Consider the following 25507-nt stretch of genomic DNA (forward strand, 5'->3'; position numbering starts at 1 on the left):
CCGAGGCAGCAATAGACCCTTGGAGACAAGTCGGCTGGAAGACGAATTAGTGAATCTCGACGCAATTTGAGTGTTTCATCGTCATTAGGAGGCCCTGAACGTTACAATTAACCATCAGCTTTGCGTCGGATTCGAAAATCTAGACTCACAGTAGAACGACGATAAAGTGTCCGAGGCAGCAATAGACTCTTGGAGACAAGTCGGCTGAAGGACGACGTAATGAATCTCAACGCAATTTGAGTGTTCCATCGTCATTAGAAGGCACTTTCGCATCGGTTTCGAAAATCTAGACTCACAGGAGACGGACCATATGGTGCCCGAGGCAGCAGTATCCCCTTGAAGACAAGTCGGCTGGAGGACGATGTATTGAAACTCGACACAATTTGAGTGTTCTATCGTCATTAGGAGGCGCTGAACGTTACAATTCACTATCATTTTAGCGTCGGATTCGAAAATCTAGACTCACAGGAGAAGGATCAAATTGTGCCCGAGACAGCAATATCCCCTTGGAAACAAGTCAACTGGAGTCCGATGTGTTGAATCTCGACGCAATTTGAGTGTTCTATCGTCATTAGGAGGCGCTGAACGTTATATTTCACTATCTTTTTTGTGTCGGATTCGAAAATCTAGACTCACAGGAGAAGGATCAAATTGTGCCCGAGACAGCAATATCCCCTTGGAAACAAGTCAACTGGAGTCCGATGTGTTGAATCTCGACGCAATTTGAGTGTTCCATCGTCATTAGGTGGCCCTGAACGTTACAATGAACTATCAGTTTTGCGTCGGGTTCGAAAATCTATACTCAAAGATGAACGATCATAAGGTGCTCGAGGCAACAATTGACCCATGGAGACAAGTCGGCTGGAGATCGATGTATTGAATCTCGACCCAATTTGAGTGTTCCATCGTCATTAGGGGGTGCTGACCGTTGCAATTAACTATCAGTTATGCGTCAGATTCGAGAATCTAGACTCACAGGAGAACGACAACAAGGTGCCCGAGGCAGCAATAGACCCTTGGAGACAAAACGGCTGCAGGCTGATGTATTGAATCTCGACGCAATTTGAGTGTTCCATCGTCATTAGGAGGCCCTGAATGTTACAATTAACTATCAGTTTTTCATCAGATTCGAAATGTAGACTCATTGGAGACGGACCGTAAGGTGCCCCAGGCAGCGAAACACTCTTGGAGACCAGTCCGCTGGGTGACGATGTATTGAATCGCGACGCAACTTGAGTGCTCCATTGTCATTAGGAGGCCCTGAACGTTACAATTAACGATCAGTTTTGCGTCGGATTCGAAAATGTAGAATAACCGGAGACGGACCATGTGGTGCCCGAGGCAGCGATATCCCCTTGGAGACAAGTCGGCTGGAGTTCGATGTATTGAATCTCGACGCAATTTGAGTGTTCCATCGTCATTAGGGGTGCTGAACGTTGCAATTAACTATCAGTTATGCGTCAGATTCGAAAATCTAGACTCACAGGAGAACGACCACAAGGTTCCCGAGGCAGCAATAGACCCTTGGAGACAAGACGGCTGCAGGCTGATGTATTGAATCTCGACGCAATTTCATTGTTCCATCGTCATTACGAGGCCCTAAACGTTACAATTAAATATCAGTTTTGCGTCGAATTCGAAAATCTAGACTCACAGGAGAACGACCATAAAGTGACCGATGAGCAATAGACCCTTGGAGACAAGTCGGCTGGAGGCCGATGTATTGAATCTCGACGCAATTTGAGTGTTCCATCGACATTAGGAGGCCCTGATCGTAACAATTAACTATCAGTTTTGCGTCGAATTCGATAATCTAGACTTACAGGAGAACGACCAGAAAGTGCCCGAGGAGCAATAGACCCTTGGAGACAAGTCGGCTGGAGGCTGATAAATTGAATCTCGACGCAATTTGAGTGTTCCATCGTCATTAAAAGGCCCTGAACGTTACAATTAACTATCAGTTTCGCGTCGGATTCGAAAATCTAGGCTCTCCGGAGACGGACCATATGGTGCCCGAGGCAGCAATATCCCCTTGGAGACAAGTCGGCTAGAGGCCGATGTATTGAATCTCGACGCAATTTGAGTGTTCTATCGTCATTAGGAGGCCGTGAACGTATCAATTAACTATCAGTTTTGCGTCGAATTCGAAAATCCAGACTCACAGGAGAACGACCATAAGGTGTCCGAGGCAGCAGTAGACTCTTGGAGACAAGTCGGCTGAAAGACGATGTATTGAATCTCAACGCAATTTGAGTGTTCCATCGTCATTAGAAGGCACTTTCGCGCCGGATTCGAAAAACTAGACTCACAGGAGACGGACCATATGGTGCCCGAGGCAGCAATATCCCTTTGGAGACAAGTCGGCTGGAGGACGATGTATTGAATCTCGACACAATTTAAGTGTTCAATAGCCATTAGGAGGTGCTGAACGTTACAATTCACTATCATTTTGCGTCGGATTCGAAAATCTAGACTCACAGGAGAAGGATCATATGGTGCCCGAGAAAGCAATATCCCCATGGAAACGAGTAGGTTGTAGGCCGATGTAATGAATCTCGACGCAATTTGAGTGTTCCATCGTCATTAGGTGGCCCTGAACGTTTCAATTAACTATCAGTTTTGCGTCGGGTTCGAAAATCTAGACTCACATTAGAACGATCATATGGTGCCCGAGGCAGCAATATCCCTTTGGAGACAAGTCGGCTGGAGGACGATGTATTAATTCTCGACACAATTTGAGTGTTCAATCGTCATTAGGAGGTGCTGAACGTTACAATTCACTATCATTTTGCGTCGGATTCGAAAATCTAGACTCAAAGGAGGAGGATCATATGGTGCCCGAGACAGCAATATCCCCTTGGAAACAGGCCGGCTGGTGTCCGATGTATTGAATCGCGACGCAATTTGAGTGCTCCATCGTCATTAGGAGGCCCTGAACGTTACAATTAACTATCAGTTTTGCGTCGGACTCGAAAATGTAGAATCACTGGAATCGGACCATGTGCTGCCCGATGCAGCGATATCCCCTTGGAGACAAGTCGGCTGGAAGACGATTTAGTGAATCTCGACGCAATTTGAGGGTTCCATCGTCATTAGGAGGTGCTGAACGTTACAATTCACTATCATTTTTGCGTCGCATTCGAAAATCTAGACTCACAAGAGAGAGATCATATGGTGCCCGAGTCAGTAATATCCCCTTTGAAACAAGTCGGCTGTAGGCCGATGTATTGAATCTCGACGCAATTTGAGTCTTTCATCGTCATTAGGAGGCCATGAATATTACAATTAACTTTCAGTTTTTTGTCGGATTCCAAAATCTAGACTCACTGGAGACGGACCATTAGGTGCCCGAGGCAGCAATATCCTCTTGGAGACCAGTCCGCTGCGGGACGATGTATTGAATCGCGAAGCAATTTGAGTGCTCCATCGTCATTAGGAGGCCCTGAACGTTACAATTAACTATCAGTTTTGCGTCGGTTTCGAAAATGTAGAATCACCGGAGACGGACCATGTAGTGCCCGAGGCAGCGATATTCCCTTGGAGATAAGTCGGCTGGTAGACGATTTAGTGAATCTCGACGCAATTTCAGTGTCCCATCGTCATTAGGAGGCCCTGAACATTATAATTAACTATCAGTTTTCGTCAGATTCAAAAATCTAGACTCACAGGAGAACGACCATTGGGTGTCCGAAGCAGCAATAGACTCTTGGAGACAAGTCGGCTGCAGGCTGATGGATTGAATCTCGACGCAATTTCATTGTTCCATCGTCATTACGAGGCCCTAAACGTTACAATTAACTATTAGTTTTGCGTCGAATTCGAAAATCTAGACTCACAGGAGAACGACCATAAAGTGACCGATGAGCAATAGACCCTTGGAGACAAGTCGGCTGGAGGCCGATGTATTGAATCTCGACGCAATTTGAGTGTTCCATCGAGATTAGGAGGCCCTGATCGTAACAATTTACTATCAGTTTTGCGTCGAATTCGATAATCTAGACTCACAGGAGAACGACCAGAAAGTGCCCGAGGAGCAATAGACCCTTGGAGACAAGTCGGCTGGAGGTCGACGTATTGAATCTCGACGCAATTTGAGTGTTCTATCGTCATTAGGAGGCGCTGAACGTTACAATTCACTATCATTTTTGCGTCGCTTTCGAAAATCTAGACTCACAGAAGAAGGATCATATGCTGCCCGAGACAGCAATATCCCCTTGGAAACAAGTCGGCTGTAGACCGATGTATTGAATCTCGACGCAATTTGAGTGTTCCATCGTCATTAGGTGGCCCTGAACGATACAATTAACCATTATTTTTGCGTCGGGTTCGAAAATCTAGACTCACAGGAGAACGACCATAAGGTGCCCGAGGCAGCAATAGACCCTTGGCGACAAGTCGGCTGGAGGACAATGTATTGAATCTCGACGCAATTTGAGTGTTCCATCGTCATTAGGAGGCCCTAAATGTTGCATTTAACTATCAGTTTCGCGTCGGATTGGAAAATCTAGACTCACAGGAGACGGACCACTTGGAGCCCGAGGCAGCAATATCCCCTTGTAGACAAGTCGGCTGGAGGTCGATGTATTGAAACTCGTCGCAATTTGAGTGTTCCATCGTCATTAGGGGGCGCTGAACGTTGCAATTAACTATCAGTTATGCGTCAGATTCGAAAATCTAGACTCAGAGGAGAACGACCGCAAGGTTCCCGAGGCAGCGATAGACCCTTGGAGACAAGACGGCTGCAGGCTGATGTATTGAATCTCGACGCAATTTGAGTGTTCCATCGTCTTTAGGGGGCCCTAAACGTTACAATTAGCTATCAGTTTTGCGTCGAATTCGAAAATCTAGACTCACAGGAGAACGACCATAAAGTGACGGAGGAGCAATAGACCCTTGGAGACAAGTCGGCTGGAGGCCGATGTATTGAATCTCGACGCAATTTGAGTGTTCCATCGTCATTAGGTGGCCCTGAACGATACAATGAACTATTATTTTTGCGTCGGGTTCGAAAATCTAGACTCACAGGAGAACGACCATAAGGTGCCCGAGGCAGCAATAGACCCTTGGAGACAAGTCGGCTGGAAGACGAATTAGTGAATCTCGACGCAATTTGAGTGTTTCATCGTCATTAGGAGGCCCTGAACGTTACAATTAACAATCAGCTTTGCGTCGGATTCGAAAATCTAGACTCACAGTAGAACGACCATAAAGTGTCCGTGGCAGCAATAGACTCTTGGAGACAAGTCGGCTGAAGGACGACGTAATGAATCTCAACGCAATTTGAGTGTTCCATCGTCATTAGAAGGCACTTTCGCATCGGTTTCGAAAATCTAGACTCACAGGAGAAGGATCATATGGTGACCGAGACGGCAATATCCCCTTGGAGTGAAGTCGGCTGGAGGAAGATGCATTGAATCTCGACGCAATTTGAGTGTTCTATCGTCATTAGGAGGCGCTGAACGTTATATTTCACTATCTTTTTTGTGTCGGATTCGAAAATCTAGACTCACAGGAGAAGGATCACATTGTGCCCGAGACAGCAATATCCCCTTGGAAACAAGTCAACTGGAGTCCGATGTGTTGAATCTCGACGCAATTTGAGTGTTCCATCGTCATTAGGTGGCCCTGAACGTTACAATGAACTATCAGTTTTGCGTCGGGTTCGAAAATCTATACTCAAAGATGAACGATCATAAGGTGCTCGAGGCAACAATTGACCCATGGAGACAAGACGGCTGGAGATCGATGTATTGAATCTCGACCCAATTTGAGTGTTCCATCGTCATTAGGGGGTGCTGAACGTTGCAATTAACTATCAGTTATGCGTCAGATTCGAAAATCTAGACTCACAGGAGAACGACAACAAGGTGCCCGAGGCAGCAATAGACCCTTGGAGACAAAACGGCTGCAGGCTGATGTATTGAATCTCGACGCAATTTGAGTGTTCCATCGTCATTAGGAGGCCCTGAATGTTACAATTAACTATCAGTTTTTCATCAGATTCGAAATGTAGACTCATTGGAGACGGACCGTAAGGTGCCCCAGGCAGCGAAACACTCTTGGAGACCAGTCCGCTGGGTGACGATGTATTGAATCGCGACGCAACTTGAGTGCTCCATTGTCATTAGGAGGCCCTGAACGTTACAATTAACGATCAGTTTTGCGTCGGATTCGAAAATGTAGAATAACCGGAGACGGACCATGTGGTGCCCGAGGCAGCGATATCCCCTTGGAGACAAGTCGGCTGGAGTTCGATGTATTGAATCTCGACGCAATTTGAGTGTTCCATCGTCATTAGGGGCGCTGAACGTTGCAATTAACTATCAGTTATGCGTCAGATTCGAAAATCTAGACTCACAGGAGAACGACCACAAGGTTCCCGAGGCAGCAATAGACCCTTGGAGACAAAACGGCAGCAGGCTGATGTATTGAATCTCGACGCAATTTCATTGTTCCATCGTCATTACGAGGCCCTCAACTTTACAATTAACTATCAGTTTTGCGTCGAATTCGAAAATCTAGACTCACAGGAGAACGACCATAAAGTGACCGATGAGCAATAGACCCTTGGAGACAAGTCGGCTGGAGGCCGATGTATTGAATCTCGACGCAATTTGAGTGTTCCATCGACATTAGGAGGCCCTTATCGTAACAATTAACTATCAGTTTTGCGTCGAATTCGATAATCTAGACTTACAGGAGAACGACCAGAAAGTGCCCGAGGAGCAATAGACCCTTGGAGACAAGTCGGCTGGAGGCTGATAAATTGAATCTCGACGCAATTTGTGTGTTCCATCGTCATTAAAAGGCCCTGAACGTTACAATTAACTATCAGTTTCGCGTCGGATTCGAAAATCTAGGCTCTCAGGAGACGGACCATATGGTGCCCGAGGCAGCAATATCCCCTTGGAGACAAGTCGGCTAGAGGCCGATGTATTGAATCTCGACGCAATTTGAGTGTTCTATCGTCATTAGGAGGCCGTGAACGTATCAATTAACTATCAGTTTTGCGTCGAATTCGAAAATCCAGACTCACAGGAAAACGACCATAAGGTGTCCGAGGCAGCAGTAGACTCTTGGAGACAAGTCGGCTGAAAGACGATGTATTGAATCTCAACGCAATTTGAGTGTTCCATCGTCATTAGAAGGCACTTTCGCGCCGGATTCGAAAAACTAGACTCACAGGAGACGGACCATATGGTGCCCGAGGCAGCAATATCCCTTTGGAGACAAGTCGGCTGGAGGACGATGTATTGAATCTCGACACAATTTAAGTGTTCAATAGCCATTAGGAGGTGCTGAACGTTACAATTCACTATCATTTTGCGTCGGATTCGAAAATCTAGACTCACAGGAGAAGGACCATATGGTGCCCGAGAAAGCAATATCCCCATGGAAACGAGTAGGTTGTAGGCCGATGTAATGAATCTCGACGCAATTTGAGTGTTCCATCGTCATTAGGTGGCCCTGAACGTTTCAATTAACTATCAGTTTTGCGTCGGGTTCGAAAATCTAGACTCGCATTAGAACGATCATATGGTGCCCGAGGCAGCAATATCCCTTTGGAGACAAGTCGGCTGGAGGACGATGTATTAAATCTCGACACAATTTGAGTGTTCAATCGTCATTAGGAGGTGCTGAACGTTACAATTCACTATCATTTTGCGTCGGATTCGAAAATCTAGACTCAAAGGAGGAGGATCATATGGTGCCCGAGACAGCAATATCCCCTTGGAAACAGGCCGGCTGGTGTCCGATGTATTGAATCGCGACGCAATTTGAGTGCTCCATCGTCATTAGGAGGCCCTGAACGTTACAATTAACTATCAGTTTTGCGTCGGACTCGAAAATGTAGAATCACTGGAATCGGACCATGTGCTGCCCGATGCAGCGATATCCCCTTGGAGACAAGTCGGCTGGAAGACGATTTAGTGAATCTCGACGCAATTTGAGGGTTCCATCGTCATTAGGAGGTGCTGAACGTTACAATTCACTATCATTTTTGCGTCGCATTCGAAAATCTAGACTCACAAGAGAGAGATCATATGGTGCCCGAGTCAGTAATATCCCCTTTGAAACAAGTCGGCTGTAGGCCGATGTATTGAATCTCGACGCAATTTGAGTCTTTCATCGTCATTAGGAGGCCATGAATGTTACAATTAACTTTCAGTTTTTTGTCGGATTCCAAAATCTAGACCCACTGGAGACGGACCATTAGGTGCCCGAGGCAGCAATATCCTCTTGGAGACCAGTCCGCTGTGGGACGATGTATTGAATCGCGAAGCAATTTGAGTGCTCCATCGTCATTAGGAGGCCCTGAACGTTACAATTAACTATCAGTTTTGCGTCGGTTTCGAAAATGTAGAATCACCGGAGACGGACCATGTAGTGCCCGAGGCAGCGATATTCCCTTGGAGATAAGTCGGCTGGTAGACGATTTAGTGAATCTCGACGCAATTTCAGTGTCCCATCGTCATTAGGAGGCCCTGAACATTATAATTAACTATCAGTTTTCGTCAGATTAAAAAATCTAGACTCACAGGAGAACGACCATTGGGTGTCCGAAGCAGCAATAGACTCTTGGAGACAAGTCGGCTGAAGGACGATGTATTGAATCTCAACGCAATTTGAGTGTTCCATCGTCATAAGGAGCCCCTGAACGTTACAATTAACTTTCGCGTCGGATTCGATAATCTAGAGACACAGGAGACGGTCCATATAGTGCCCGAGGCAGCAATATCCCCTTGGAGATAAGTCGGCTGGAGGCCGATGTATTGAATCTCGACGGAATTTGAGTGTTCTATCGTCATTAGGAGGCGCTGAACGTTACATTTCACTATCATTTTTGCGTCGCTTTCGAAAATCTAGACTCACAGGAGACGGACCATAAGGTGCCCGAGGCAGCAATATACTCAGGGAGACCAGTCCGCTGGGGGACGATGTATTGAATCGCGACGCAATTTGAGTGCTCCATCGTCATTAGGAGGCCCTGAACGATACAATTAACTATCAGTTTTGCGTCGGATTCGAAAATGTAGAATCACCGGAGACGGACCATGTGGTGCCCGAGGCAGCCATATCCCCTTGGAGACAAGTCGGCTGGAAGACGATTTAGTGAATCTCGACGCAATTTGAGTGTTCGATCGTCATTAGGAGGTCCTAAACGTTACAATTAACTATCACTTTCGCGTCGGATTCGAATATCTAGACTCACAGGAAACGGACCATGTGGTGCCCGAGGCGGCAATATCCCCTTGGAGACAAGTCGGCTGGAGGACGATGTATTGAATCTCGACGCGATTTGAGTGATCTATCGTCATTAGGAGATGCTGAACGTTACAATTCACTATCATTTTTGCGACGCATTCCAAAATCTAGGCTCACAGCAGAACGATCATAAGGTGCCGATTCAACAATATCACCTTGGAGGCATGTCGGCTGGAGGTCGATGTATTGAATCTCATCGCAATTTTAGTGTTCCATCGTCATTAGGAGGCCCTGAATGTTACAATTAACTATCAGTTTTTCGTCGGATTCGAAAATCTAGACTCAGTGGAGACGGACCATAATGCGCCCGAGGCAGCAACAGACCCTTGGAGACGAGTCGGCTGAAGGACGATGTATTGAATCTCTACGGAATTTGTTCCATCGTCATTAGGTGGCTCTGATCGTTACAATTAACTATCAGTTTTGCGTCGGGTTCGAAAATCTAGACTCACAGGAGAACGATCATCAGGTGCCCAATGCAGCAATATCCCCTTGGGACAAATCGGCTGGAGGCCGATGTATTGAATCTCGACCCAATTTGAGTGTTCTATCGTCATTAGGAGGCGCTGACCGTTACATTTCACTATCATTTTTGCGTCGGATTCGAAAATCTAGACTCACAGGAGAAGGATCATATGGTGCCCGATACAGTAATATCCCCTTGGAAACAAGTCGGCTGGAGGCCAATGTATTGAATCTCGACGCAATTTAAGTGTTCCATCGTCATTAGGTGGCCCTGAACATTACAGTGAGCTATCAGTTTTGCGTCGGGTTAGAAAATGTAGACTCTTAGATGAACGATCATAAGGTGCCCGAGGCAGTAATAGACCCTTGGAGACAAGTCGGCTGGAGGACGATGTATTGGATCGCGACGCAATTTGAGTGTTCCGTCGTCAATAGGAGGCCCTAAATGTTACAATTAACTATTAGTTTTTCGTCGGATTCGAAAATCTAGAATCACCGGAGACGGAGCATGTAGTGACCGAGGCAGCGATATCCCCTTGGAGACAATTCGGCTGGAAGACGATTTAGTGAATCTCGACGCAATTTGAGTGTTCCATCGTCATTAGGAGACCCTGAACGTTACAATTAACTATCAGTTTTGCGTCGGATTCGAAAATCTAGACTCACAGGAGAACGACCATAAGGTGTCCGAGGCAGCAATAGACTCTTGGAGACAAGTCGGCTGAAGGACGATGTATTGAATCACAACTCAATTTGATTGTTCCATCGTCATTAGGAGTCCCTGAACGTTACAATTAACTATCACTTTCGCGTCGGATTCGAAAATCTAGACTCACAGGAGACGGACCATATGGTGCCCGAGGCAGCAATATCCCCTTGCAGACAAGTCGTCTGGAAGACGATGTATTGAATCCCGACGCAATTTGAGTGTTCCATCGTCATTAAGAGGCCCTGAACAATACAATTAACTATCAGTTATGGTTCGGATTCGGAAATCTAGACTCACAGGAGAACGACCACAAGGTGCCCGAGGCAGCAACATACATTTGGAGACAAGTCGGCTGGAGGTCGATGTATTGAATCTCGACGCAATTTGGGTGTACCATCGTCATTAGGAGGCGCTGAACGTAGCAATTAACTTTCAGTTATGCGTCGGATTCGAAAATCTAGACTCACAGGAGATCGACCATAAGGTGCCCGAGGCAGCAACAGACCCTTGGAGACAAGTCGGCTGGAAGCTGATATATTGAATCTCGACGCAATTTGAGTGTTCCATCGTCATTAGGAGACCCTAAACGTTACAATTAACTATCAGTTTCGCGTCGGGTACGAAAATCTAGACTCACAGGAGACGGACCACGTGGAGCCCGAGGCAGCAATATCCCCTTGGAATCAAGTCGGCTGGAGGACGTTGTATTGAATCTCGACGCAATTTGAGTGATCTATCGTCATTAGGAGGCGCTGAACGTTATATTTCTTTATCATTTTTGCGTCGGATTCGAAAATCTAGACTCACAGGAGAAGGATCATATGGTGCTCGAGACAGCAATATCCCCTTGGAAACAAGTCGGCTGGAGGACGATGTATTGAATCTCGACGCAATTTGAGTCTTCCATCGCCATTAGGAGGCCCTGAATGTTACAATTAACTATCATTTTAGCGTCGGTTTCGAAAATCTAGACTCAATGGAGACGGACCACGTGGAGCCCGAGGCAGCAATATCCCCTTGTAGACAAGTCGGCTTGAGGCCGATGTACTGACTCTCGACGCAATTTGAGTGTTCCATCGTCATAAGGAGGCGCTGAACGTTACAATTAACTATCATTTTTGGGTCGGATTCGAAATCTAGACTCACTGGAGACGGACCATATGGTGCCCGAGACAGCAATATCCCCTTGGAGACAAGTCGGCTGGAGACCGATGTATTGAATCTCGACGCAAATTGAGTGTTCCATCGTCATTAGGAGGCCCTGAACGTTACAATTAACTATCACTTTCGCGTCGGATTCGAAAATCTAGACTCACAGTAGACGGACCATATCGTGCCCGAGGCAGCAATATCCACTTGGAGACAAGTCTGCTGGAGGACGATGTATTGAATCTCGACGCAATTTGAGTGTTCTGTCGTCGTTAGGAGGCGCTGAACGTTACAATTCACTATGAGTTTTGCCTCGGATTCGAAAATGTAGAATCACCGGAGACGGTCCATGTGGTGCTCGAGGCAGCGATATCCCTTTGGAGACAAGTCGGCTGGAAGACGATTTAGTCAATCTCGATGCAATTTGAGTGTTCCATCGTCATTAGGAGGCCCTGAACGTTATAATTAACTACCACTTTTGCGTCGGAATCGAAAATCTAATCTCACAGGAGAACGACCATAAAGTTTCGAGGCAGCAATATCCCCATGGAGACAAGTCGGCTGAAGGACGATTTAGTGAATCTCGACCCAATTTGAGTGTTTCATCGTCATTAGGAGGCCCTCAACGTTACAATTAACTATCACTTTCGCGTCGGATTCGAAAATCTAGACTCACAGGAGAACGACCATAAGGTGCCCGAGGAAGCAATAGACCCTAGAAGACAAGTCGGCTGGAGGACGATGTATTGAATCTCGACGCAATTTGAGTGTGCCATTGTCATTAAGAGGCCCTGAACATTACAAATAACTATCAGTTATGTGTCGGATTCGGAAATCTAGACTCACAGGAGAACGACCACAAGGTGCCCGAGGCAGCAACATACATTTGGAGACAAGTCGGCTGGAGGCCAATGTATTGAATCTCGACGCAATTTGGGTGTTCCATCGTCATTAGGAGGCGCTGAACGTAGCAATTAACTATCAGTTATGCGTCGGATTCGAAAATCTAGACTCACAGGAGATCGACCATAAGGCGCCCGAGCCACAATAGACCCTTGGAGACAAGTCGGCTGGAAGCTGATGTATTGAATCTCGACGCAATTTGAGTGTTCCATCGTCATTAGGAGGCCCTAAACGTTACAATTAACTATCAGTTTCGCGTCGGGTCCGAAAATCTAGACGCACAGGAGACGGACCACGTGGAGCCCGAGGCAGCAATATCCCCTTGGAGACAAGTCGGCTGGAGACCGATGTATTGACTCTCGACGCAATTTGAGTGTTCCCTCGTCATTAGGAGGCCCTAAACGTAACAGTTAACTATCAGTTTTGCGTCGAATTCGAAAATCTAGACTCACAGGAGGGCGACAATTAGGTGCCCGAGTCAGCAATAGACCCCTGGAGACAAGTCAACTGAAGGACGATGTATTGAATCTCGACGCAATTTGAGTGTTCTATCGTCATTAGGAGGCGCTGAACGATTCATTTCACTATCATTTTTGCGTCGGATTCGAAAATCTAGACTCACAGGAGCAGGATCATATGGTGCCCGAGACAGCAATATCCCCTTGGAAACAAGTCGGCTGGAGGCAGATGTATTGAATCTCGACGCAATTTGAGTGTTCCATCGTCATTAGGTGGCCCTGAACATTACAATGAGCTATCAGTTTTGCGTAGGGTTAGAAAATCTAGACTCACAGATGAACGATCATAAGGTGCCCGAGGCAGTAATAGACCCTTGGAGACAAGTCGGCTGGAGGACGATGTATTGGATCGCGACGCAATTTGAGTGTTCCATCGTCAATAGGAGGCCCTAAATGTTACAATTAACTATCAGTTTTTCGTCGGATTCGAAAATCTAGAATCACCGGAGACGGACCATGTGGTGCCCGAGGCAGCGTTATCCCCTTGGAGACAAGTTGGCTGGAAGACGATTTAGTGAATCTCGACTCAATTTCAGTGTTCCATCGTCATTAGGAGACCCTGAACGTTACAATTAACTATCAGTTTCGCGTCGGATCCGAAAATCTAGACTCACAGGAGACGGACCACGTGGAGCCCGAGGCAGCAATATCACGTTGTAGACAAGTCGGCTTGAGGCCGATGTATTGACTCTCGACGCAATTTAAGTGTTCCATCGTCATTAGGAGGCGCTGAACGTTACAATTAACTATCATTTTTGGGTCGGATTCGAAATCTAGACTCACTGGAGACGGACCATATGGTGCCCGAGACAGCAATATCCCCTTGGAGACAAGTCGGCTGGAGACCAATGTGTTGAATCTCGACGCAATTTGAGTGTCCCATCGTCATTAGGAGGCCCTGAAAGTTACAATTAACTATCACTTTCGCGTCGGATTCGAAAATCTAGACTCACAGTAGACGGACCATATCGTGCCCGAGGCAGCAATATCCACTTGGAGACAAGTCTGCTGGAGGACGATGTATTGAATCTCGACGCAATTTGAGTGTTCTATCGTCGTTAGGAGGCGCTGAACGTTACAATTCACTATCAGTTTTGCCTCGGATTCGAAAATGTAGAATCACCGGAGACGGTCCATGTGGTGCTCGAGGCAGCAATATCCCTTTGGAGACAAGTCGGCCGGAAGACGATTTAGTCAATCTCGATGCAATTTGAGTGTTCCATCGTCATTAGGAGGCCCTGAACGTTATAATTAACTACCAGTTTTGCGTCGGAATCGAAAATCTAGTCTCACAGGAGAACGACAATAAAGTGTCGAGGCAGCAATATCCCCATGGAGACAAGTCGGCTGAAGGACGATGTATTGAATCTGAACGCAATTTGAGTGTTCCATCGTCATTAGGAGGCACTTTCGCGTCGGATTCGAAAATCTAGACTCACAGGAGACGGGCCATATGGTGCCCGAGGCAGCAATTCACCCTTGGAGACAAGTCGGCTGGAGGACGATGTATTGAATCTCGACGCAATTTGAGTGTTCCATCTTCATTAGGAGGCGCTGAACGCTAGAATTCACTATCATTAATGCGTCGGATTCGAAAATCTAGACTCACAGGAGAAGGGTCATATGATGCCCGAGACAGCGATATCCCCTTGGAAACGAGTCGGTTGTGGGCCGATGTATTGAATCTCGACGCAATTTGGGTGTTCCATCGTCATTAGGTGGCCCTGAATGTTACAATTAACTATCAGTTTTGCGTCGGGTTCGAAAATCTAGACTCACAGGAGAACGATCGTAAGGTGCCCGAGGCAGCGATATCCCCTTGGAGACAAGTCGGCTGGAAGACGATTTAGTGAATCTCGACCCAATTTGAGTGTTTCATCGTCATTAGGCGGCCCTTAACGTTACAATTAACTATCACTTTCGCGTCGGATTCGAAAATCTAGACTCACAGGAGAACGACCATAAGGTGCCCGAGGAAGCAATAGACCCTAGAAGACAAGTCGGCTGGAGGACGATGTATTGAATCTCGACGCAATTTGAGTGTGCCATCGTCATTAGGAGGCCCTGAACTTCACAATTAACTATCAGTTATGTGTCGGATTCGAAAATCTAGACTCACAGGAGAACGACCACAAGGTGCCCGAGGCAGCAACAGACATTTGGAGACAAGTCGGCTGGAGGCCGATGTATTGAATCTCGACGCAATTTGAGTGTTCCATCGTCATTAGGAGTCCCTGAACGTAACAGTTAACTATCAGTTTTGCGTCAAATTCGAAAATCTAGACTCACAGGAGAACGACCATAAGGTGCCCGAGGCTGCAATAGACCCTTGGATACAAGTCGACAGATGGACGATGTATTGAATCTCGACGCAATTTGAGTGTTCCATCGTCATTATGAGGCACTGAACGTTGCAATTAACTATCAGTTATGCGTCGGATTCGAAAATCTAGACTCACAGGAGATCGACCATAAGGTGCCCGAGGCAGCAATGTACCCTTGGATACAAGTCGGCTGGAAGCTGATGTATTGAATCTCGGCGCAATTTGAGTGTTCCATCGTCAATAGGAGGCCCTGAACGATACAATTAACTATCACTTTCGCATCGGATTCGAAAATCTAGACTCACAGGAGACGGACCATATGGTGCCCGAGGCAGCAAATCCCATTGGAGACAAGTCTGCTGGAGGACGATGTATTGAATCTCGACGCAATTTGAGTGTTCTATCGTCGTTAGGAGGCGCTGAACGTTACAATTCACTATCAGTCTTGCGTCGGATTCGAAAATGTAGAATCACCGGAGACGGACCATGTGGTGGCCGAGGCAGCGATATCCCCTTGGAGACAAGTCGGCTGGAAGACGATTTAGTGAATCTCGACCCAATTTGAGTGTTTCATCGTCATTAGGAGGCCCTGAACGTTACAATTAACTATCACTTTCACGTCGGATTCGAAAATCTAGACCACAGGAGAACGACCATAAGGTGCCCGAGGTAGCAATAGACCCTAGAAGACAAGTCGGCTGGAGGACGATGTATTGAATCTCGACGCAATTTGAGTGTGCCATCGTCATTAGGAGGCCCTGAACTTCACAATTAACTATCAGTTATGTGTCGGATTCGAAAATCTAGACTCACAGGAGAACGACCACAAGGTGCCCAAGGCAGCAACAGACATTTGGAGACAAGTCGGCTGGAGGCCGATGTATTGAATCTCGACGCAATTTGAGTGTTCCATCGTCATTCGGAGTCCTTGAACGTAACTGTTAACTATCAGTTTTGCGTCGAATTCGAAAATCTAGACTCACAGGAGAACGACCATAAGGTGCCCGAGGCTGCAATAGACCCTTGGATACAAGTCGACAGATGGACGATGTATTGAATCTCGACGCAATTTGAGTGTTCCATCGTCATTATGAGGCACTGAACGTTGCAATTAACTATCAGTTATGCGTCGGATTCGAAAATCTAGACTCACAGGAGATCGACCATAAGGTGCCCGAGGCAGCAATATACCCTTGGATACAAGTCGGCTGGAAGCTGATGTATTGAATCTCGACGCAATTTGAATGTTCCATCGTCACTAGGAGGCCCTGAACGTTACAATTAACTATCACTTTCGCATCGGATTCGAAAATCTAGACTCACAGGAGACGGACCATATGGTGCCCGAGGCAGCAATATCCCATTGGAGACAAGTCTGCTGGAGGACGATGTATTGAATCTCGACGCAATTTGAGTGTTCTATCGTCGTTAGGAGGCGCTGAACGTTACAATTCACTATCTGTCTTGCGTCGGATTCGAAAATGTAGAATCACCGGAGACGGTCCATGTGGTGCCCGAGGCAGCGATATCCCCTTGGAGACAAGTCGGCTGGAAGACGATTTAGTGAATCTCGATGCAATTTGAGTGTTCCATCGTCATTAGGAGGCCCTGAACGGTATAATTAACTACCAGTTTTGCGTCGGATTCGAAAATCTAGACTCACAGGAGAAAGACCATAAGGTGTCCGAGGCAGCAATATCCCCTTGGAGACAAGTCGGCTGAAGGACGATGTATTGAATCTCAACGCAATTTGAGTGTTCCATCGTCATTAGGAGGCGCTGAACGTTGCAAATAACTATGAGTTTTGCGTCGAATTCGAAAATCTTGACTCACAGGAGAACGACCATAAGGTGCCCGAGGCAGCAATAGACTTTTGGAGACAAATCGGTTGGAGGCCGATGTATTCAATCTCGACGCAGTTTGAGTGTTCCATCGTCATTAGGAGGCGCTGAGCGTTACAACTAAATATCAGTTATGCGTCGGATTCGAAAATCTAGACTCACAGGAGAATGACAACAAGGTGCCCGAGGCAGCAATAGACTTTTGGAGACAAATCGGTTGGAGGCCGATGTATTGAATCTCGACGCAGTTTGAGTGTTCCATCGTCATTATGAGGCGCTGAACGTTGCAAATAACTATCAGTTATGCTTCGGATTCGAACATCTAGACTCACAGGAGATCCACCATAAGGTGCCCAAAGCAGCAATAGACCCTTGGAGACAAGTCGGCTGGAGGCTGATGTATTGAATCTCGACGCAATTTGAGTGTTCCATCGTCATTAGGAGGCCCTAAACGTTACAATTAACTATCAGCTTCGCGTCGGATTCGAAAATCTAGACTCACAGGGGACGGACCACATGGAGCCCGAGGCAGCAATGTCCCCTTGTAGACAAGACGGCTGGAGGTCGATGTATTGACTCTCGACGCAATTTGAGTATTCCTTCGACATTAGGAGGCGCTGAACGTTGCAAATAACTATCAGTTTTGTGTCAGATTCGAAAATCTAGACTCACTGGAGACGGACCATTAGGCGCCCGAGGCAGCAATATACTCTTGGAGTCCAGTCCGCTGGGGGGCCGATGTATTGAATCTCGACGCAATTTGAGTGTTCCATCGTCATTAGGTGGCCCTGAACATTACAATGAGCTATCAGTTTTGCGTAGGGTTAGAAAATCTAGACTCACAGATGAACGATCATAAGGTGCCCGAGGCAGTAATAGACACTTGGGGACAAGTCGGCTGGAGGACGATGTATTGGATCGCGACGCAATTTGAGTGTTTCATCGTCATTAGGAGCCCCTGAACGTTACAATTAACTATCACTTTCGCGTCGGATTCGAAAATCTAGACTCACAGGAGACGGACAATATGGTGCCCGAGGCAGCAATATACCCTTGGAGACAAGTCGGCTGGAGGCCGATGTATTGAATCTCGATGCAATTTGAGTGTTCCATCGTCATTAGGTGGCCCTGAACATTACAATGAGCTATCACTTTCGCGTCGGATTCGAAAATCTATACTCACAGGAGAACGACCATAAGGTGTCCGAGGCAGCAATAGACTCTTGGAGACAAGTCTGCTGGAGGACGATGTATTGAATCTCGACGCAATTTGAGTGTTCTATCGTCGTAAGGAGGCGCTGAACGTTACAATTCACTATCAGTTTTGCCTCGGATTCGAAAATGTAGAATCACTGGAGACGGTCCCTGTGGTGCTCGAGGCAGCGATATCCCATTGGAGACAAGTAGGCTGGAAGACGATTTAGTCAATCTCGATGCAATTTGAGTGTTCCATCGTCATTAGGAGGCCCTGAACGTTATAATTAACTACCAGTTTTGCGTCGGATTCGAAAATCTAGTCTCACAGGAGAACGACCATAAAGTGTCGAGGCAGCAATATCCCCTTGGAGACAAGTCTGCTGAAGGACGATGTATTGAATCTGAACGCAATTTGAGTGTTCCATCGTCATTAGGAGGCACTTTCGCGTCGGATTCGAAAATCTAGACTCACAGGAGACGGGCCATATTTTGCCCGAGGCAGCAATATACCCTTGGAGACAAGTCGGCTGGAGGACGATGTATTGAATCTCGACGCAATTTGAGTGTTCTATCTTCATTAGGAGGCGCTGAACGTTAGAATTCACTATCATTATTGCGTCGGATTCGAAAATCTAGACTCACAGGAGAAGGGTCATATGGTGCCCGAGACAGCGATATCCCCTTGGAAACGAGTCGGTTGTAGGCCGATGTATTGACTCTCGACGCAATTTGAGTGTTCCATCGTCATTAGGTGGCCCTGAACGTTACAATTAACTATCAGTTTTGCGTCGGGTTCGAAAATCTAGACTCACAGGAGAACGATCATAAGGTGCCCGAGGTAGCAATATCCCCTTGGAGACCAGTCCGCTGGGGGACGATGTATTGAATCGCGACGCAATTTGAGTGCTCCATCGTCATTAGGAGGCCCTGATCGTTGCAATTAACTATCAGTTTTGCGTCTGATTCGAAAATATAGAATCACCGGAGACGGACCATGTGGTGGCCGAGCGAGCGATATCCCCTTGTAGAGATGTCGGCTGGAAGACGATTTAGTGAATCTCGACCCAATTTGAGTGTTTCATCGTCATTAGGAGGCCCTGAACTTTACAATTAACTATCAGTTAAGAGTCGGATTCGAAAATCTAGACTCACAGGAGAACGAACACAAGGTGCCCGAGGCAGCAACAGACATTTGGAGACAAGTCGGCTGGAGGCCGATGTATTGAATCTCGACGCGATTTGAGTGATCCATCGTCATTATGAGGCCCTGAACGTTTCATTTAACTATCAGTTATGCGTCGGTTTCGAAAATCTAGACTCACAGGAGATCGACCATGAGGTGCCCGAGGCAGCAATATACCCTTGGATACAAGTCGGCTGGAAGCTGATGTATTGAATCTCGACGCAATTTGAGTGTTCCATCGTCATTAGTAGTCCCTGAACGTAACAGTGAACTATCAGTTTTGCGTCGAATTCGAAAATCTAGACTCACAGGAGAACGACCATAAGGTGCCCGAGGCTGCAATAGACCCTTGGATACAAGTCGACAGATGGACGATGTATTGAATCTCGACGCAATTTGATTGTTCCATCGTCATTAGGAGGCCCTGAACGTTACAATTAACTATCACTTTCGCGTCGGATTCGAAAATCTAGACTCACAGGAGACGGACCATATGGTGACCGAGGCAGCAATATCCCCTTGCGGACAAGTCGTCTGGAGGACGATGTATTGAATCTCGACGCAATTTGAGGGTTCCATCGTCATTAGGAGGCGCTGAGCGATACAAATAACTATCAGTTATGGGTCGGATTCGAAAATCTAGACTCACAGGAGAACGACTATAAGGTGCCCGAGGCAGCAATAGACCATAGAAGACAAGTCGGCTGGAGGACGATGTATTGGATCTCGACGCAATTTGTTTGTTCCATCGTCATTAGGAGGCCCTGAACTTTACAATTATCTATCAGTTATGTGTCGTATTCGAAAATCTAGACTCACAGGTGAACGACCACAAGGTGCCCGAGGCAGCAACAGACATTTGGAGACAAGTCGGCTGGAGGCCGATGTATTGAATCTCGACGCAATTTGAGTGTTCCATCGTCATTATGAGGCGCTGAACGTTGCAATTAACTATCAGTTATGCGTCGGATTCGAAAATCTAGACTCACAGGAGATCGACCATAAGGTGCCCGAGGCAGCAATATCCCATTGGAGACAAGTCTGCTGGAGGACGATGTATTGAATCTCGACGCAATTTGAGTGTTCTATCGTCGTTAGGAGGCGCTGAACGTTACAATTCACTATCAGTCTTGCGTCGGATTCGAAAATGTAGAATCACCGGAGACGGTCCATGTGGTGCCCGAGGCAGCGATATCCCTTTGGAGACAAGTCGGCTGGAAGACGATTTAGTGAATCTCGATGCAATTTGAGTGTTCCATCGTCATTAGGAGGCCTTGAACGGTATAATTAACTACCAGTATTGCGTCGGATTCGAAAATCTAGACTCACAGGAGAACGACCATAAGGTGCCCGAGGCAGCAATAGACCCTTGGAGACATGTCGACTGAAGGACGATGTATTGAACCTCGACGCAATTTGAGTGTTCCATCGTCATTAGGAGGCCCTGAACGTTACAAATAACAATCAGTTTCGCGTCGGATTCAAAAATCTAGCTCACTGGAGACGGACCATAAGGTGCCCTAGGCAGCAATATCCTCTTGGAGACCAGTCCGCTGGGGGACGATATATAGAATTGCGACGCAATTAGAGTGCTCCATCGTCATTAGGAGGCCCTGAACGTTACAATTAACTATCAGTCTTGCGTCGGATTCGTAAATGTAGAATCACCGGAGGCGGAACATGTGGTGCCCGAGGCAGCAATATCCCCTTTGAGAGAAGTCGGCTGGAAGACGATTTAGTGAATCTCGACGCAATTTGAGTATTCCATCGTCAATAGGAGGCCCTGAACGTTACAATTAACTATCAGTTTTGCGTCGGAATCGAAAATATAGACTCACAAGAGAACGACTATAAGGTGTCAGAGGGAGCAATATACTCTTGGAGACAAGTCCACGGAAGGACGCTGTATTGAATCTCAACCCAATTTGAGTGTTCCATTGTCATTAGGGGGCCCTGAACGTTACAATTAACTATAACGTTCGCGTCGGATTCAAAAATCTAGACTCACAGGAGACGGACCATATGGTGCCCGAGGCAGCAATATCCCCTTGGAGACAAGTCGGCTGGAGGACGATGTATTGAATCTCGACGCAATTTGAGTTGTCCATCGTCATTAGGAGGCGCTGAGCGTTACAATTAACTATCAGTTACGCGTCGGTTTCGAAAACCTAGACTCACAGGAGAACGACCATAAGGTGCCCGAGGCAGCAAATGACCCTAGAAGACAAGTCGGATGGAGGCCGATGTATTGAATCTCGACGCAATTTGAGTGTTCCATCGTCATTAGGAGGCCCTAACCGTTACAATTAACTATCAGCTTCGCGTCGGATTCGAAAATCTAGACTCACAGGGGACGGACCACATGGAGCCCGAGGCAGCAATATCCCCTTGTAGACAAGACGGCTGGAGATCGATGTATTGACTCTCGACGCAATTTGAGTGTTCCTTCGACATTAGGAGGCGCTGAACGTTGCAATTAACTATCAGTTTTGCGTCGAATTCGAAAATCTTGACTCACAGGAGAACGACCATAAGGTGCCCGAGCAGCAATAGACCCTTGGAGACAAGTCTACTGAAGGACGATGTATTGAACCTCGACGCAATTTGAGGGTTCCATCGTCATTAGGAGGCACTGAACGTTACAATTAACAATCAGTTTCGCGTCGGATTCAAAAATCTAGACTCACAGGAGACGGACCATATGGTGCCCGAGGCAGCAATATCCCCTTGGAAACAAGTCGGCTGGAGGACGATGTATTGAATCTCGACGCATTTTGAGTGTTCTATCGTCATTAGGAGGCGCTGAACGTTACAATTCACTATCATTTTTGGGTCGGATACGAAAATCTAGACTCACAGGAGAAGGATCATATGGTGCCCGAGACAGCAATATCCCCTTGGAAACAAGTCGGCTGTAGGGCGATGTATTGAGTCTCGACGCAATTTGGGTGTGTCATCGTCATAAGGTGGCAATGAACGTTACAATTAACAATCAGTTTTGCGTCGTGTTCCAAAATCTAGACTCACAGCTGAACGGTCATACGGTGTGTGAGGCAGCAATAGACCCTTGGAGGCAAGTTGGCTGGTGGACGACATATTGAATCTCGACGCAATTTGAGTGTTCTATCGTCATTAGGAGGCGCTGAACGTTACAACTAACTATCAGTTTCGCGTCGGATTCGAAAATCTAGCTCACTGGAGACGGACCATAAGGTGCCCGACGTACCAATATCCCCTTGGAGACCAGACCGCTGGAGGATGATGTATTAAATCGCGACGCAATTTGAGTGCTCCATCGTCATTCAGATGCCCTGAACGTTACAATTAACTATCTGTTTTGCGTCGGATACGAAAATCTAGACTCACAAGAGAACGACCATAAGGTGCCTGAGGCAGCAATTGACCCTTGGCTGGAGGACGGTGTATTGAATTTCGACGCAATTTGAGTGTTCCATCGTCATTAGGAGGCACTGAACGTTACAATTAACAATCAGTTTCGCGTCGGATTCAAAAATCTAGACTCACAGGAGACGGACCATATGGTGCCCGAGGCAGCAATATCCCCTTGGAAACATGTCGGCTGGAGGACGATGTATTGAATCTCGACGCATTTTGAGTGTTCTATCGTCATTAGGAGGCGCTGAACGTTACAATTCACTATCATTTTTGGGTCGGATACGAAAATCTAGACACACAGGAGAAGGATCATATGGTGCCCGAGACAGCAATTTCCCCTTGGAAACAAGTCGGCTGTAGGCCGATGTATTGAATCTCGACGCAATTTGAGTGTGTCATCGTCATAAGGTGGCAATGAACGCTACAATTAACAATCAGTTTTGCGTCGCGTTCGAAAATCTAGACTCACAGATGAACGGTAATACGGTGTCTGAGGCAGCAATAGACCCTTGGAAACAAGTCGGCTGGAGGACGTCGTATTGAATCTCGACGCAATTTGAGTGTTCTATCGTCATTAGGAGGCGCTGAACGTTACAATTAACTATCAGTTTCGTGTCGGATTCGAAAATCTAGCTCACTCGAGACGGACCATAAGGTGCCCGACGTACCAATATCCCCTTGGAGACCAGTCCGCTGGACGATGATGTATTAAATCGCGACGCAATTTGAGTGCTCCATCGTCATTAGCAGGCCCTGAACGTTACAATTAACTATCAGTTTTGCGTCGGATTCGAAAATGTAGAATCACCGGAGACGGACCATGTTGTGCCCGAGGCAGCGATATCCCCTTGGACACAAGTTGGCTGGAGGACGATGTATTGAATCTCGACGCAATTTGAGTGTTCCATCGTCATTCGGAGGCCCTGAACGTTACAATTAACTATCAGTTTTGCGTCGGATTCGTAAATGTAGAATCACCGGAGACGGAACATGTGGTGCCCGAGGCAGCGATATCCCCTAAGAGACAAGTCGGCTGGAAGGCGATTTAGTGAATCTCGACGCAATTTGAGTGTTCCATCGTCAATAGGAGGCCCTGAACGTTACAATTAACTATCATTTTTGTGGCGGATTCGAAAATCTAGACTCACTGGAGACGGAACATAAAGTGCCCGACGTACCAATATTCCGTTGGAGACCAGTCCGCTGGAGGATGATGTATTAAATCGCGACGCAATTTGAGTGCTCCATCGTCATTAGGAGGCCCTGAATGTTACAATTAACTATCAGTTTCGCGTCGGATTCGAAAATGTAGAATCACCGGAGACGGACCATGTGGTGCCCGAGGCAGCGATATCCCCTTGGAGACAAGTCGGCTGGAGGACGATGTATTGAATCTCGACGCAATTTGAGTGTTCCATCGTCATTCGGAGGCCCTGAACGTTACAATTAACTATTTGTTTTGCGTCGGATACGAAAATCTAGACTCACAAGAGAACGACCATAAGGTGCCTGAGGCAGCAATTGACCCTTGGCTATTGGACGGTGTATTGAATTTCGACGCAATTTGAGTGTTTCATCGTCATTAGGAGGCCCTGAACTTTACAATTAACTATCAGTTATGCGTAGGATTCGAAAATCTAGACTCACAGGAGAACGACCTCAAGGTGCCCGAGGCAGCTATAGACATTTGGAGACAAGTCGGCTGGAGGCCGATGTATTGACTCTCGACGCAATTTCAGTGTTCCATTGTCATTAGGTGGCCCTGATCGTTACAATGAAGTATCAGTCTTGCGTCGGATTCTAAAATCTAGACTTACAGGGGAACAACCATAAGGTGCCCCAGGCAGCAATAATCCCTAGGAGACAAATCGGATGAATGCCTGTGTATTGAATCCCGACGCAATTTGAGTGTTCCATCGTCATTAGAAAGCCCTGAACGTTACAATTAACTATCACTTTCGCGTCGGATTCGAAAATCTAGACTCACAGGAGACGGACCATATGGTGCCCAAAGCAGCAATATCCCCTGGAGACAAGTCGGCTGGAGGACGATGTATTGAATCTCGACGCAATTTGAGTTTTCCATCGTCATTAGGAGGCCCTAACCGTTACAATTAACTATCAGTTATGTGTCGGTTTCGAAAACCTAGACTCACAGGAGAACGACCATAAGGTGCCCGAGGCAGCATTAGACCCTAGAAGACAAGTCGGCTGGAGGCCGATGTATTGACTCTCGACGCATTTTCAGTGTTACATTGTCATTAGGAGGCCCTGAACTTTACAATTAACTATCACTTATGTGTCGGATTCGAAAATCTAGACTCACAGGAGAACGACCTCAAGGTGCCCGAGGCAGCAATAGACATTTGGAGACAAGTCGGCTGGAGGCCGATGTATTGAATCTCGACGCAGTTTGAGTGTTCCATCGTCATTATGAGGCGCTGAACGTTGCAAATAACTATCAGGTATGCGTCGGATTCGAACATCTAGACTCACAGGAGATCGACCATAAGGTGCCCAAGGCAGCAATAGACCCTTGGAGACAAGTCGGCTGG

Source organism: Schistocerca serialis, chromosome 12 (genome assembly GCF_023864345.2).
Source record: "Schistocerca serialis cubense isolate TAMUIC-IGC-003099 chromosome 12, iqSchSeri2.2, whole genome shotgun sequence".
NCBI classification, from domain to species: domain Eukaryota; kingdom Metazoa; phylum Arthropoda; class Insecta; order Orthoptera; family Acrididae; genus Schistocerca; species Schistocerca serialis.